The following is a 16,640-nucleotide window of genomic DNA, read 5'->3' on the forward strand; positions in this document are numbered from 1 at the left end:
AGCCTGTACATGGAGTGATTTAGCACTAACTATTGTTGTAATTAAACAAAAGGATTTAGAAGAGTTCCCATTAATATTTCTCTTCCTCAGATAAGCATTACCTGTGTACTTACTCCCAGAATAAGAGTACTATACATGGATAATGTAAATGATACATGTAAAATAGATATCAACTGCAATAATTCCCTTGTGACTACCTGGATTAGCGTTTTTTCTAACACAGGAGCTTCCTTTGATGTTCTGCTGCTAAATTCCATTTATGACGTGATCCTGCATCCCAGCTAAGTGATTCAGTAGTTACGTGGCTGATCTGTACAAACATTTATTTCATTTCCCAGGAACATGCAAAAGAGATGGTATTCTCAATTTTAATGAGTCAATTAATCCCTTAATAAACAGTATTAGTACTTGAATGATGGGAAACTACAAAATATGAATGACAGACAAGGGTTAAGAGGCTTCTTACCAGTTCCAATTTTTAAAGAACTCTTCACTTCTAGAGGCCCCAATGAATAATTAGAGCCCCACCAGACAAGGAATTGAACACACACAATGAAAAGAGTCCCTGTCTCAAAGAGCTTACAATCTCGTTTAACACAAAAATTGGGATAACTAGATTTTACTCTATAGCCCTCAGGGTTATTTCCAGCAGAGTATTTAAAATGTGAACAAAGCAGCATGGGCTTTGTGGCATAGTAGGACGAGAGAGCACAAGACAGAGAGAGAAGGCCAAGGAGGCGGCACCGTAAGGCTTTTCTACACAGTTTTTGAACCAGTTTAACTATATCTGACTTAATAAGCACCTTACACATGTATCCACAATAAGGATGGCATAAATTTTAACTGTAATCAGTTTCCAAACAGATACAGTTAAATCGGTACAAAATTTGTGTGTAGACAAGCCTTTAGTCATTACTCTTAGATGGAGAGGAAAAAAGGAAAAAAAAAAAGTACTTTATGATCTGGGATAGGACTATCTAAAAAATTATTGCCTAAAAGGTACAGAGAGAGGACCCTGGTCAACAACTTGGCTCATCAGGCATACTGGAACTGTCCACTGCCCCACAGGACACAGAGCATTCTTGGGAGCCAATCCAACATTGTGGAAGGAAGTCTCACAGGATCTGAGACCCATAAGCGTTACCACTTTCTGATCCAAATGCAAGGTGCACTTGTTTAACCTTGCCTCCACTAATAAAACACATAGTACAAAGAGAAAAAAGTTGAGATTAAATGAGCTATACCCAGGATTATCTGGGTATATCTCACTTACCCATTTCCCTTCCATTGCAGGGGCCTTGGACACTGGTGTACCTCAGTCCCTGCTATTCTCTGCCTGGGCACATAACTGTCTAGTTTCCTGTGCAATGTAATATTTTGGCCTAAGTTTGGTTGTTGGGTTTAATATTCAAGTAGTGGGTGGTATTGGTGGCATGTGATAGACAAGCTGATGTAGTGGTCTCTTCTGGCATAAACTCTCTGACTCTATGAGACGTTAAATCCACCTACAGAAAACAACGTCAAAATCAAAGCATTTCCAGTTTTTTCTTTTTATTACTTTTAGATCTGACTGTTTGTAGGATTAAAGAACAGCAAAAAGAATGCATTGAATTAGAATTTAATCTTTTGAAATGCTTAGCTGTTACAAAAGTCTGAAAAAGAATTTCCATCAAGTCTATCTTACAGCATGGACTATTCAGGCAGTATGTTTTATTGTGAAGCCTCAAGTGGCTTTTAATATAACTAAAAAGTTAAAAGCCATCAATGGAAGACCAGAAATATTCCAATATGGGGGAGAAGTGAGTCAAACTGGAGGTGCATAAAGAGTGGAGGGGAAGGACAATGCCAGAGGCCAATCAGAATGTAGAAAAGTACTCATAGCAAAGTCCTGCCACCCAAGAAAGAAAGTTAAACACACACTGTGGGGAAGCTAGAAGTCTCTGATTGCTACCAAAATAAGCCTTGCAAATCATACTTCGATATCAGATTTTTTTTTATTTTTACTGGTATTCAGAAAAATACCAAATGCTAATTATGCCCAGCTCCAGATGAACATATCCAAATTTATACGGTTAAACTAAATGGAGTCAGTTCTAAATATGAAAATAGCTGCTTAAGGTATAACCTAAATTATGACTTGTAGTTAAATACCTTATTTAATTCTACTCCTATGTGCTATTCCCAAAAGCACACCTTCATTAAAAAAACAGTAACTGAGTATTATTCATTCTTAAGGTTCCTCAAAGTGTTACCAAAAAAACCCAGACATCACTGCACTTCACTGTGTTAGGTATGGGACATATGTTGGCAACCATAAACATGACACTGCACAATAGTGAAGTAGGAAAATTATGGCCAAGGACACAAGACAATGATTTACTCTTATGAGCAGTGTCATGAAACCCTGAACGCACAAACAGGAGCTCTGTTTTATTTCCATCCCAAATATGCTCAAAATGGTAAATTGCATGGTACTCAGTTTACTGTGAAAAGATTAACAGTTTAAAATCACTGCACTGAAATATAATTATGTGCTTCCAAGGAGTCTAGTTATTCCAAATCTGAAGCTTAGATCACTAGGATATCTCCTGTAGCAATACAAATGCTACTTTGTTTTTAAAGAAAACTTACTTTTAGACACTGCATGGGTGTGGTGTTTTTTCAAATGTATTACAACAATTTAGAACAAAAAGGAGTGCTTATTATTTGGAATTTAAAGGAGAATAAACTACAAAAAAAACCTAACTAAAAAAACTAAAAATAGTTCAGTTGAGTCTAATTTGAACATCTGCTGTTTAAAATGATCCAATGTTTAAACATTTATCAATAGTGGAGCAGTCTAAATGAAAAGTTAGGGCAAAAATCTCAAGAGTCTCACTGTTTCTCCTTGCTTCAAGCACTGCTTCTCCCCAGCGCCTTCTATGACCTGACTCATTATGGGGAGGGGGATGAGCAAGAATCAGGTTCAGGGGGATGATCCAGGTGGCTGAATCTCCTCACTGCCCGCTCAGCCTCTTCTCTGCCCAACCTAGCTGTTCTCTATTCCACAAGGCAGACAGGTATGAAAAGGGGCAGGGAGGGGATGATGGTGATGGATTGGATAGGAAAGCTAGATGAGCCAGCCAACAGTCCAAGCTGAAGGGCTTTCACCTGTCCATAAAGACAGGAGCAAAGCCACTGAAGGAAACAGCAAGGTGGAGCTAGGACTCAAGAATTGAAAGCCAGGGAGATATTTTTTCTGTCCACCTGCAACCACAGGGTTATGAGCCACAGTTTGGCAAACTCTGCTTTAAGCACACCACACCAGACAAACTAACCACCAAGAAAACATCTGACATCATAGCATACTACTGAGCATGTGGTTAAGCTCAACTGCAGGAGTGCATCAACAGGACATCATGCTTATGTCTCACATAACTTGCTATTGAACACATGGAAAGTAGCTGCATTGCCTGGGAACTAACAGCATATGAAGATTTTACTTGGCTTTTTTTCCTAACTCATTCTAAGTAGGAACTGTTTAATTTTCACAGTTTAAATTTCAAAGAGATGTCCCTACTTACATTTGAATATTACAGCTCTAAGCAAAGGTTTGAATTTTCAAACATTTGGTATAACACTATTCAAACAAAAAGAACAAGAGTACTTGTGGCACCTTAGAGACTAACACATTTATTTGAGCATTAGCTTTCATGGGCTACAGTCCACTTCATCGAATGCATGCAATGGAAAATACAGTAGGAAGATTATATATATATACACACACACACACACACACAGAACATGAAACAATGGATGTTACCATGCACACTCTAACGAGAGTGATCAGTTAAGGTGAGCTATTACCAGCAGGAGAGAAAAAAACTTTTTGTAGTGGTAAATCAAAATGGTCCACTTGCAGCAGCTGACAAGAAGGTGCGAGGAACAGTGTGTGTGTGTGGGGGGGGGGGGAGAATAAACATGGGGAAATAGTTTTACTCCCCCCCCCCGGCACCATTGTTCTTCCTACTGTATTTTCCACTGCATGCATCCAATGAAGTGGGCTGTAGCCCACAAAAGCTTACGCTCAAATAAATTTGTTAGTCTCTAACATGCCATAAGTACTCCTATTTTTTTTGCAGATACAGACTAACACGGCTGCCACTCTGAAACTATTCAAACATAATTCCTTCTAGTTTAAAGACTGCTAAAAATGTGCTCCCACACTAAGAAACCAGAAGACAAAGTCTGCCCAAAATTAATTTTTAACACTGAGATAGACAAAAAATTTACAAAGTGGAAATAACAACAGAACTGCAGCAGGACTGTGAGGCTAAACTACGCAGTGAATTAGTATGGAATATGAGCCACGTTCACCTCTAAGAGCAGTCACAATTGAAAGTTAAGTCACTTATTTGTGTAAATATCCAAAATTCATCTTCCATCCAACGACCTCTGAACGCTTGTCAAATCCTTGGATAAATTCTGCTCCTCTTATTACGCAGTCAGATCCAGTGACTTTACATATAATATTAAGGGGACGAATATTTGCCTCACTACCCTAAGGAATAGGTAAGTATTATTGCACACATTTGACACACGGGAAAACTGAACCAAAAATGGAGGATTTTCGAAGGTATACAGTAGGTCAATGGCAGTGCCAGGAACAGAACACAGAGTTCACCACTTTAGCTATTAAACCAAAAAGTCTCAAACTCAAATCGATGATATTAATTTAGCACATTTATACATCAAGTAAAAATGCTAGAGAATGCAATAGCAGGGCTGCTGCAGGTGACGACTGGGGTGCATTGATGCAGCAGTGTGTTGACTACATCTGGTGTTCAGGGCTATTAATCCCTCACTTTTAGAGGCACTACTTTCGTTCAAGGTTTTAAATATACCCACTATGACAGTATCAATAGCACAAGCCACACCATTAAACCAGTACAAGTTGTGACTAAGGAGATTGATTGTACATTCAGTGCCAACAAATATACCATTGTTGTTTGACATATTAGATAAACATCAGATAAATATATTACGTAGTTTACAATATTAACTGGATTTACAGAAGTGCTACATTTTATTATAGAAGATAAGAACAGCATATAAATATGCCTAAATCTTTTGTGGTTTTCCTGGTGCTCAGCTCAGATATCAGCATTGCTATAAAATGTGTGTGTGTTGGAAAGACGTTCAAAATTATTACAGCGCAAATGAGTAGGCAAGTGTTTTATGGTAAATCTTTTCTAAAATAATCCATGCCTTTAAAATGTACAAGAAAACTGCTTCCTATCATCCAGCTGCTATGAAGCATTTTGATTTAAATTCAACCAATACTACAAGAACCATGCAAACAAATCAACTCCACAAGCTGTCTATATAAAAGTATTTTTTATGCTTCATTGTATTAGTGTCCTAAAATTTGTATTGGTGTCCTAAAATACTATCAGAAAGGATTATTTCTAACTTGTGATGCTAGAATAAGACAAAGTACAAGTGGTTTCACTACCCTGGGAAATAAATATAACGTGGGATTTTCCATATATTTCTACTATGTGATACTATAATTCTGTAGCTTGCTGGCATGACTTTCAGTGAAAAGTTATTGTGTGTGGTACTTTGTAACAGAATTGGAAATTCTACAATTAGAACAGCTTACTACATTTTCCATCTTGCACAAAAATTGAGGGATCTGTGCAATTTAGATTTCCTCGATGATAAAATACATGCTCTAATAAACAATTTTTAAATATTGTTCATCTCCTATTTAGAATCTATTTCCTGATTTACTAAAAGGAAACATTTAATGTTATGCTGTAACAATAAGAGAGAGCCTCATGTTATACTTCTGGCAACACAAATGGATTCTTTTCACCTCCCCACCAATTAAGCCAGAGAATTGTCTCACAAAGTTATCACTGTAACTACACCTCTACCCCGATATAACGCTGTCCTCGGGAGCCAAAAAATCTTGCTGCGTTTTAGGTGAAACCGCATTACATAGAACTTGCTTTGATTCAACGGAGTGCGCAGCCCCGCCCCCTGGAGCACTGCTTTATCGCATTATATCTGAATTCGTGTTATACCGGGTCGCATTATATTGGGGTAGAGGTGTATATGGAAACTAATTATCATATGCAGGATTGTGAGTATTAGACAATACTCAACATCAGTTCCGAATGAGCTATTTTGCTACTTTTTTTTTTTTCTTGTTTTAATTGTTTTGGGGAGAAAGGGGAAGAAGGAAAGAAAGGGAGGAAATAAAGGCTTGTGCTAGACTGAATACAAGTTAGAAAGTGACCTACACCAATTTTTCACAAGTAAATAAGAAGGGGTTTGTGCTGAATACTGCAATTGTTTTGGAAAAAGGGACATTTTGCACACAGTTTAAAAATTTCAAAGGACAATGGTACACTTTAAAAAAGTTTGTTTAAAAAGTCAGCACACAAGATGTAAACGTGTTGATCCTTGATTATTATGATACCAATGCTAGGACACAAGTTGCATAACACATTTAGAGCAGTTTGTACAATGCACCATATTAGATCAGCATATATACTCATCATTACAAATACAGGAAACTTCAACTATTTCTGGTAAACTGGCTACATAAAACCAAATCTTTAACAACTTCTAAAATGTGAGTCACAGGGTTGCAGGTGATGAAATAAAGCTATTTATAAAATGATTACAAGAAAGAATGACCATTCCTGGATTTATGCCCTCTGAAGTAGGAGACAATTACAGAGATCGCAAGTATTCAAAGAGGAGTGGAGCATCTTTTCCCCCAACTAAGAATGTCCATAAAATTCAACCTTCTATATTCTACATAAGTATTAGCTACTACATCAAGTAAACAAGGAACAAACATATTTAAGATTAATGTTTAATTTTGCAGAAACTTAATCTTAAGCAGTGGTTCCCAAACTCAGGTTTGTGAACCTCTGGGGGTTTGCGAAATGTTACAGGAGTTCTTGGGAAAAAATTCCCTAATGGTGGACAGAGCTGTCCCTAGGGACTCTAGGCAGCATGGGGCCAGCAGTCCAGAGTCCCTGGACTTCCAAGAGCCAAGCAGATCAAAGCAAGCATATCTATCACACTGAGGAGATTTAAACTTCAAGACTCGTTATAAAAAATGGAAAGGGAGGTGGATATTTTTTTGCTGTTTTTTAAATTAAATAGGCAGCTAGTACTGTTTTTTAAATTATTATGAAGAACAAGTTTAAGCTTTGTTGTAACGTGCATTGTTTGCCTCGACTGTTCAAGACTTGAATGCTTATGTAGGAGGAACTCTGAGGTGGTTTCTTAAATATGTTCATGCTGTTTCACATCGGATACGTCTTAATGAAACATAGGAGTCTTCTCTAATAACAGGCTTACTCGAAGTGATACAAGCTACGAAAGAAGTGTTGGAAGAGTGCTGCTGTTTTTATAAAGTAATAAAAATACTATAATGATAAATAATAATTAACTAGTGTGTAATAAGCATGTCATAAAAACAAATTTTATATTTCCAAGATCACTGCTTTTATAATTTATACTCAAGTAAAGGAGAAAATCCCTGGAAATATTTATTTTTAGGAGGGGGTTCGCGAGACAAGACATTTTAGTGAAAGAGGTTCACAGGTTGTTAAATTTTGGGAACCACTGATCTTAAGATTATCTTTTTGTTCTAGAGGACAATATTTATTTTCCATGGGCCTTCAAAATGCAAGATATGTTATCCTTTTTTAAGGAAAGGTGGCGTTTTGACAGACTCCATACTCAATAAAAGTTTCTTTTTAGAAAGAGGGTTCCTTTAAACCAGTGGTTCCCACACTTGCTTCGCGACTTGTCCAGGGTAAGTCCCTGGCGGGCCATGAGACACTTTGTTTACCTGAGCGTCCGCAGGTACGGCCACTCACAGCTCCCAGTGGCCAAGGCTCGCCGTTCCTGGCCAATGGGAGTTGTGGGAAGCAGCACGGGCTGGGCCACCGCTTCCTGAGGTTCCCATTGGCCGGGAATGGTGAATCGTGGCCACTGGGAGCTGTGAGCAGCCGTACCTGCAGACGCTCAGGTAAACAAAAGTGTCCCACAACCCATCAGGGGCTTACCTTGAACAAGCCGCAAAACAAATTTGGGAACCCCTGCTTTAAACAAAGGGAATAGCCTACCTGGAACCAGATACTTTACTCCAATGGATTTCTTCCCCTAGTATTTCCTATTAATTATTGCTATTAGCTCTCTAACTTTGTTTGCGTGCACAAGAACAGGGCAGGCTTCTCAGTTATGCAGTGACATAAGCACATACAGTATTTTTAGTAAAAAGATAGCATGGTTAACTTGACTCTAGTTCTTGACCTATAATAAGACTGTGGTTCAAAACCAATGTTGTGAATGCAATATTTGGGTATATCATCAAGTGTGCCATAGTACAGACGAGAAGTCCCTTCTGCTTGCCCAGACAGAAGTTAAGGGTCCCATGGTGTTTTTCAAATTAGCAGGGAACAATCCCCCACCTGCATGTCCTAATGTTAATAGCCACCAGCTCAGGAAGCCAGGTGCCTATATCCAAAGCTGTTCAAGCTTTCAGTTACCTTGAATTGCTGAACTATAAGATTATAAATCAAGCATTATGTTAAACCTTGTATATAGGAGATACTATACTATACAATACCAAATTCATAAAATTTGGTGTCTCCATTTCAAACTACGTTGACTACTGTGTTTTTCCAGACCCTTGGTGAAACTTTCGTCTTACAAATTTAGCAGACTACTAAGTATGGCAAAGTATTTAAACAATCACCATTCTTCCTCTCCATCCCATGTATAGTAAAAGTTACCCAACCACTTCCCATTATAAAATTCTTTCCAGTTGCTTATAATTTTGCCAAACAAAATCTTTGACCTGAAATTTTACATGCCAAGTGTCTGCCTCAGGCTGATTTATTTAAGTTTCAGCTAAAATGGTGCATCCGTCTGTCAGAATGAGTTCAGGAGAAAATAAGCTGTTTTGCTCTCTCTTTCATCCTGGAGATCTTTGCAGTACAGTGTCACCATTCATTCCTGTCCATGGCTTGCTCCTCCAATAAATCCAGACTGGTCACCTTCCTACATATGATGTCCCACCATCTAGTTGGTGGTCAACCTCTAATTCTTATAAGTGTTCCTCTATGCTAGGCCAGGCCCCTTTCTCTCTGTTTCTCCTCCACACTAATCCTAGGCCCAGTTGTCCACTCTCTCTCTGGATTAAAAGACTCCCACAATCAGCTAGTTTACTTTGTCCCGTAGCTCAAGCAGTAGCAATCTGTGCTGACATGCTGAAGGTTCAGGATTCAAACTCCAGTGCTGGATCACAGTGAGGGGTTGTTACAGTTGTATATATAAAGATAATTTGTTTTTACCTTTTTTTCTTTAAAAAGCCTCAGGAATTTGCATATAAAACACTACATCTAAAAAATGTTATTTAGGTTGGAAAGACAAGACACTGAAAAGTTAGGAAATGTCAGTTTTACAGTTGCTTGTGCAATTATAATTCTGGCCCCCTCGTGCCTATGCATTATCATATACTCTTTAATTACATGATCACATACTATTTTTGCCACAATGTCTCATTCAGTACACAGGGTGGAGACACAAACAGACAGGAAATACATTTGCCTGTACATCCTTTTTTCTAACTTGTGAGTGTTTGACTGAATAACTTTTTTAAATGTAGTTTTGGTTTGTGATTTATATCTAACACTACAGGAAGGGTAATATTTTGCCACATAACAGTAGACGTGATGTTTGAGGCCATATCAGAACAACAGAATACCTAAAAAAAACCTGAACTGTTCATCTTCTTAAATATAGCTATTTTATTCTCCACCTCTGAAAATGCCTTACAGATTTGATATTCCAGCATTAGTTTTTTGTTACTACTTCAACGACGCAATCTCTGTGCAATGCATTTTGTATAATAGATGTTCAGAAAGATGTGAGATGTCAGGGGTCTAGGGAATGTAAAAATTAATCTCATCAGGCAGACTTTAAAAACAATAAAGGAATAGTTACTATTATTTAAAAAACTCACCACCATCTGATATTTCCCAATATAAAGGGTTGAGTGTCAGTGGATAACACAGTGATCTTTAAATTTAATTTGGATTCAATGAAGCGTAAAATGCTATTCTTTCACTAAAAGAAAGATAATTAACAGTGTACAAGCAAGGACACCTGAATAATTATTTACCAGTTGATGAGATCTTCTTGTTGTCTTAATGGAAAATTCCAACTCCTTTTGGAGTTGATGTAGCAGCTTGTCTTCAGAACCTGAATAGAGAAACAAAATTAAAAATAAATGGCACATGGTCTAATTCAATAAAAATACCACAAATAATTTTTATAAACTTTAATGTACAGTAACAAAAATTAAATTAATTACAGGTCGTCAACTATTTTCATGTCAAGGAACCAACACAATTATTCCATCTTAAAAATAAAACACAGATGACACGCAAAGAGGGATAGTGAAGGATGGAAGAACCTTGTTCCTGCCCTAAGCAATCTCTGACAGAAAGGGAAGAATTCTGACTCAGAAGAAATGCAAATAAGAATCAAGATATTTTAAAGTTGTTCATGGAACTGGAGCAACATCGTGAAACCCTTATCCTACAAATACACATAACTTGAGTGTGATGCAAGACCACAATTCCAGCTATCTTCAGTTGCCTTAGGAATAAAACCATAGGACAAACACATTGAGGAGTCCTATGTTATTTCAAGTTGGATTGGTATTAAAATTGGACACTACTCAGAACCATTTAAGTGATATCAGAAAACTGATTTTGAAATACCAGCTAAAAGTTATACACCTGTGAGATGACTATCAGTTTCAGTGAACTGACAACTTCTTTTTACAGTAATTACTCTATTTGTAAGTCAGAAAACTACTGTATCTTGTAAATGATCTTGCTCAAGAGATTTCAATTGCCAGTACACTAGACTATTGCAGTAGCTACAGGTAAACTCACAAGTCTCTGACTCATGATTTAGCACACGATGTTTGATAATGGGAACTCTCCTTCACCAAAATAAAATGAATATCAAAAAAATTCAAGAAAAGAATTTTTACTAATTAGTTCCATGAGTCACCAGAGGCAGCTGGTTAACCACTACAGTATCAGCAGCATGAAACAAAGCAACCTGTGGCATTAAATCTGAGCACTACCCAGTGAAGTCACTATCAATACAAGACAGCTGACAGTTTAACAAACACCACCGCACACTGAAGTATAGTACTCCTGGTTATCAAATCTCATTTACAACGTAGTATATCTTTTCATTAAACAGATTTTTTTCTATGGCCAGGTCCACACTACAGCGTTAAATCGATTTTAACAGCGTTAAATCGATTTAACGCTGTACCCGTCCACACTACAAGGCACTTAAAATCGATTTTAAGGGGTCTTAAAATTGATTTCTGTACTCCAGCTAAACGAAAGGAGTAACCCTAAAATAGATTTTACAAAATCGATTTAGGGCTAGTGTGGACGGAAATCGAAGTTAATGGCCTCCGGGAGGTATCCCACAGTGCACCAGTGGCCGCTCTGGACAGGTAAAGGAACTCTACTGCACTGGCCAGGTACACAGGAAAAGCCCCGGGAACTTTTGAATTGCATTTCCTGTTTGGCCAGCGTGGAGCTCTCAGCAGCACAGGTAACAATGCAGTCTCCTGAGAATAGGAAAAGAGCTCCAGCGTGGAACGCACAGGAGTTATTGGATCTGATCGCTGTATGGGGAAAAGATTCTGTGCTATCAGAACTGCGTTCCAGTAGACGAAATGAGAAAACTTTTGAAAAGATTTCTAATGCCATGAGGCAGAGAGGCCATAGCAGGGACTCGGTGCAGTGCAGAGTTAAAGTGAAGGAGCTCAGACAAGCGTACCAGAAAACCAAAGCAGCAAATGGCAGATCCGGATCTGGGCCAAAAACATGCCGCTGCTACGCGGAGCTTCATGCAATTTTAGGTGGCTGCACCACGACAAGCCCCCCCTTGTCTGTGGATTCAGAGGTGGGGGTAGTAATCTCAGCCACTGCTGATGATTCTGCGGACGGCGAAGATGTGGAGGAGGAAGAGGAGGATGAGATGGCAGAGACCACACAGCACTCCATTCTCCCCAACAGCCAGGAGCGTTTCCTCACCCAGACAGAATTACCATCGCAGCCCTCCCAAGCCACTAGCACAGACAATGAAGCCATGGAAGCGACCTCTGGTGAGTGTACTTTTTTAAATAAAAAACATAGTTTAAAAGCAAGCGTTTTTTAATGATTGATTTGCCATGAGGGCTTGCATGCAGTAGCTGGCATTAAAGTTACTGGAAAAGTCTGTTAACATGTCTGGGGATGGAGCGGAAATCCTCCAGGGACATCTCTATGAAGCACTCCTGGAGGTACCCCAAAAGCCTTTGCAGAAGGTTTCTGGGCAGGGCAGCCTTATTCCGTCCATCATGGTACGAAACTTTACCAAGCCATGCCTGGAGCACGTAATCGGGTATCATTGCATGACAAAGCCTAGCTGCGTATGGTCCCGGGGATTGCTGGCATTCAAGAAGCATAATTTCTTTTTCTCTGTCTGTTATCCTCAGGAGAGTGATATCGTTCATGGTCACCCGGTAAAAAGTAATGTAGTTTATTAAGGGGACAGAGATGACCATTCCTTCGTTGCTGCTTTCCTGCGCCTTTAAAAAAAACCTTCCCTAGCAGTTAGCCATGGGGGGGGGGGAGGTAAAAAACAGCACATTCCTACGGGGAGGTGTCTCTAATGGCGCTGACCTTTTTAGCATTTGGGCAGCAGGAATTTTCGCTGCTAATTGCCAAGGCATAGAGGGGGGAAGGGGGAGGTGGTAAGGTTTCAGTGACCTGCCATTACAGCAGACATGCAGAGTGTGGGGGGAAACCATTCACAATTTTCCTCTAGTGCTTAACCTTTCTGATGGCATAAGAAAAGAAGTAAAAGATGTGCTTTTTAGCAGTTCGGCTGCCAAGCATGAATGTTACCTGGTAATAGCCAGTGGTACCGGGGAATAAAAGAGGTTGTACGGTTAACGGCCATTAGATGTATGCCTTACCATGTCCTCCTGCAAGCTGATTTGTAATCCCCGGACCTGCGTCTGTGTTGCTCTCTGACCACAGCCGCAAGCACTAAATACTAAAAGAATCCAAAGGCGACCTTGTAGTGAAGTGACGTGCTACGTACAGTAAATAGTGTAGTTCACTGAAAGAGTATAACCATTGTTCTGTGAAATGTATCTCTTATGATCCTTCTATCACTCTTTTCCCCCACTCATGCAGCTGCACATTTTTCAAGCCTCCCTACCCCAGTCCAACAGATAGGTCAGATAAGGAGAATAAGGAAGAAGAGGACACGGGAGGAGATGTTCACAGAAATAATGGCAATAACCCGCAGTGAAAGAGCTCATCTGGGGGAGTGGAAAGACGTGGTCGCAAAGTACAGGAATGCTGCCAGTGAACGTGAGGACAGGAGGGACGTTCAAGATGAGAGGTGGCGGCAGGAAGATCAGAGGTGTAGGCAGCAAGATCAGCGGTGGCGGGATGCAACGCTGGAGCTGCTGCGCGATCAAACTGACATCCTCCGAAGTCTGGTGGAAGAGCTGCGGGGTCACAGAGTGCCACTCCAGCCCATGTTTAACCTCCCTCAGTACTCACCATGTCCCATATCTTCCACACCCAGACGTGTAAGAACGCGTGGGGGAAGGCTTTCTGCACCTGCCCACTCCACCCCTGTGGACAGTCCAACCAAAAGGCTGTCATTACATTGAAATGCCCTTGATGGCCTTTTTCTTCCCTCCTATACTCCTCCCAAACCACTCCCGGGGTACCTTTTCATTTCTCTTACTCTTCTTATAATGACATGCTATTCAAAGACAGTGGGAGGGTGGGCTGGTTACAGGGAATGACTATTTCCATAAGCAAGCTGTTATGGAAGGGTGGAGGGTAGCTTGCTTGCAGCAGGAGTCAATACATGGAGGGGGGGAGGTTCATGAAGGGGAAAGAAACAGCAGTCACACCATACCCTGGCCCATGATGAAACTCGTTTTCAAGGCTTCTCTGATGCGCACCGCTCCCTGGTGTGATCTTCTAATTGCCCTGGTGTCTGGCTGCGCGTAATCAGCGGCCAGGTGATTTGCCTCAGCCTCCCACCCCGTCATAAAGGTCTCCCCCTTATTCTCACAGAGATTGTGGAGCACACAGCAAGCAGCAATAACAAAGGGGACATTGGTTTGGTTGAGGTCTGAGCGAGTAAGTAAGCTTCTCCAGCGACCTTTGAGACGCCCAAATGCACATTCTACCACCATTCTGCACTTGCTCAGCCTGTAGTTAAACAACTCCTGACCACTGTCCAGGCTGCCTGTGTATGGCTTCATGAGCCATGGCATCAAGGGGTAGGCTGGGTCACCCAGGATAACTACAGGCATTTCAACATCCCCAACTGTAATTTTCTGGTCTGGGAAGTAAGTCCCTTGCTGCAGCAGTTTAAACAGAGTAGTGCTTCTGAAGACAAGAGCGTCATGAACCCTTCCTGGCCATCCTACGTGGATGTTGGTGAAACGTCCCTTGTGATCCACCAGTGCTTGCAGCACCATTGAAAAGTACCCCTTGCGGTTTATGTACTGGGTGCCCTGGTGCTCCGGTGCCAAGATAGGGATATGGGTTCCATCTATGGCCCCCCCACAGTTAGGGAATCCCATTGCAGCAAAGCCATCCACTATGACCTGCACGTTTCCCAGAGTCACAACCTTTCGTAGCAGCAGCTTAATGATTGCTTTGGCTACTTCCAGCACAGCAGCCCCCACAGTAGATTTGCCCACTCCAAACTGATTCCCGACTGACCGGTAGCTGTCTGGCGTTGCAAGCTTCCAGAGGGCTATTGCCACTCTCTTCTCCACTGTGAGGAATGCTCTCATCCTGGTATTATGGCGTTTCAGGACAGGGGAAAGCAAGTCACAAAGTTCAAAGAAAGTGCTCTTACGCATGCGAAAGTTCCGCAGCCACTGCGAATCGTCTCACACCTGCAAAACTATGCGGTCCCATCAGTCTGTGCTTGTTTCCCGGGCCCAAAATTGGCGAGCAATGGTTAGAACCTCCCCCATTACCATCAGGAGCTCCAAAGCGCAGGGGCCCGCGGTTTCGGAGAACTCAGTCTCCAGGTCCTCATCACTCTCGTCGCCGCGTTGCCGTCGCTGCAGCATCCTCTCCTGCATTTGCTTTTCATGGTTCAACATAGACAGCACGAGAATGCGTGAACTGTTTACAACGTCCATGATCAAGGTACTGATCAGACCAGGGTCCATGCTTGCTGTAAAATGGCGTTTGCTCACTTCACCCAGTAAAAAACGCGCGAAATGGCTGTCTGCTGCTTTCAGGAAGGGAGGGGGTGAGGCTGTACCCAGAACCACCCACGACAGTGATTTTTGCCCCATCAGGCACTGGGGTAGTAATCCATAATTCCAAGGGTCAGGGAACACTGCAGGAACTACGGGATAGGTACCCACAGTGCAACGCTCCTGAAATCGATGGACGCCTGGGACTATGGACGCACACCACCGACGTAATGTGCCCTAGTGTGGACGCGTAAAATCGATTTTATAAACCCTGTTTTATAAAATCGATTTTACTAATATCGATTTTAAGCTGTAGTGTGGACGTACCCTATGTGCTATTTTACTGATAAGGCTGATTTTACAGCAGTAAGAGTGACAAATACATTAACACACACATTTTTATATTGACTTTTTCTTCATGAAGACACACTCAAAATTACTCTAATACTCCCCTCTTTGAAATGCTGAAGTTTCTAGTTTATATTTGGATTATACAGGCCTTAAATTTCTAATCTGGTTTAATATAGGGACTCTCTTTATACAGGCCTCTTGAAAGCCCTCAGAATAATGACAAATACACACACACACGCTTTTTGGCATAGCAATTAGTTAATGGAGAATGGATTGGCAACAGATTTATCTTCCATTCTTGTCCGGATTTAGAAGGCCTTTTCACCTTTATGATCTTAAGAGTCTAAAAAAATATCCTGGACACTTAGTTTAGTCATGCATAGCAGACACCTCAGGGCAACTGAAATAGTTAAAGAAACACAATTTAAAAGAGAAAGTTCATAGTTTCAGGCACAACATCTGACCTCAGAATCACCCTGCCATTTGCTGGAGTTTTAAAAAATCATGGGCTCCCTGCCCCTCCCCTTGTTGCTGTATTCAGCCAGTGAAATAAAATGTTATGCTTTTATGCCCTTGTAGTAAAGACAATTATGTACCACAATGAAGAATTCTTTGTGCTAACATCAGAAAAATGCATTTTAAAAAGCAGAAATTAAACAAGTCCAAATATTCTATTATGTGACCAAGTTCAGCTTGACTCATTAATCCAAGTTATCATCAACATGCTTTTGATTCATTGCGTAGGCATAAAACTACATTCAATATTGCATTGTATGAGATCAGCTACATTACAAAAGTTGTCTACATTAGTAAACCTGGACAACCTGCATCAATAAGTACTCAGAGCAGAATAAAAACATTTTGTTTTACATGTAAAATAAGATTTATTACATACTCTTGGAGGAATTCTGCGCCACTGCACAAGCACAGAATTAATGTC

The 16,640-nt window shown here is 40.5% G+C and overlaps 1 protein-coding gene across 1 annotated transcript in view; it reads right to left on the reverse strand.

The window, feature by feature from the left end:
• Window positions 1-16,640, reverse strand: part of CYRIB (CYFIP related Rac1 interactor B) — a 132,872-nt gene that overhangs the window by 70,452 nt on the left and 45,780 nt on the right. The window contains exon 2 of the mRNA XM_050941504.1: window positions 10,199-10,278. The gene's annotated coding sequence lies outside the window, so the exon portion shown is untranslated. The remainder of the gene's footprint in view (window positions 1-10,198; window positions 10,279-16,640) is intronic.

Source organism: Gopherus flavomarginatus, chromosome 2 (genome assembly GCF_025201925.1).
Source record: "Gopherus flavomarginatus isolate rGopFla2 chromosome 2, rGopFla2.mat.asm, whole genome shotgun sequence".
NCBI classification, from domain to species: Eukaryota; Metazoa; Chordata; order Testudines; family Testudinidae; genus Gopherus; species Gopherus flavomarginatus.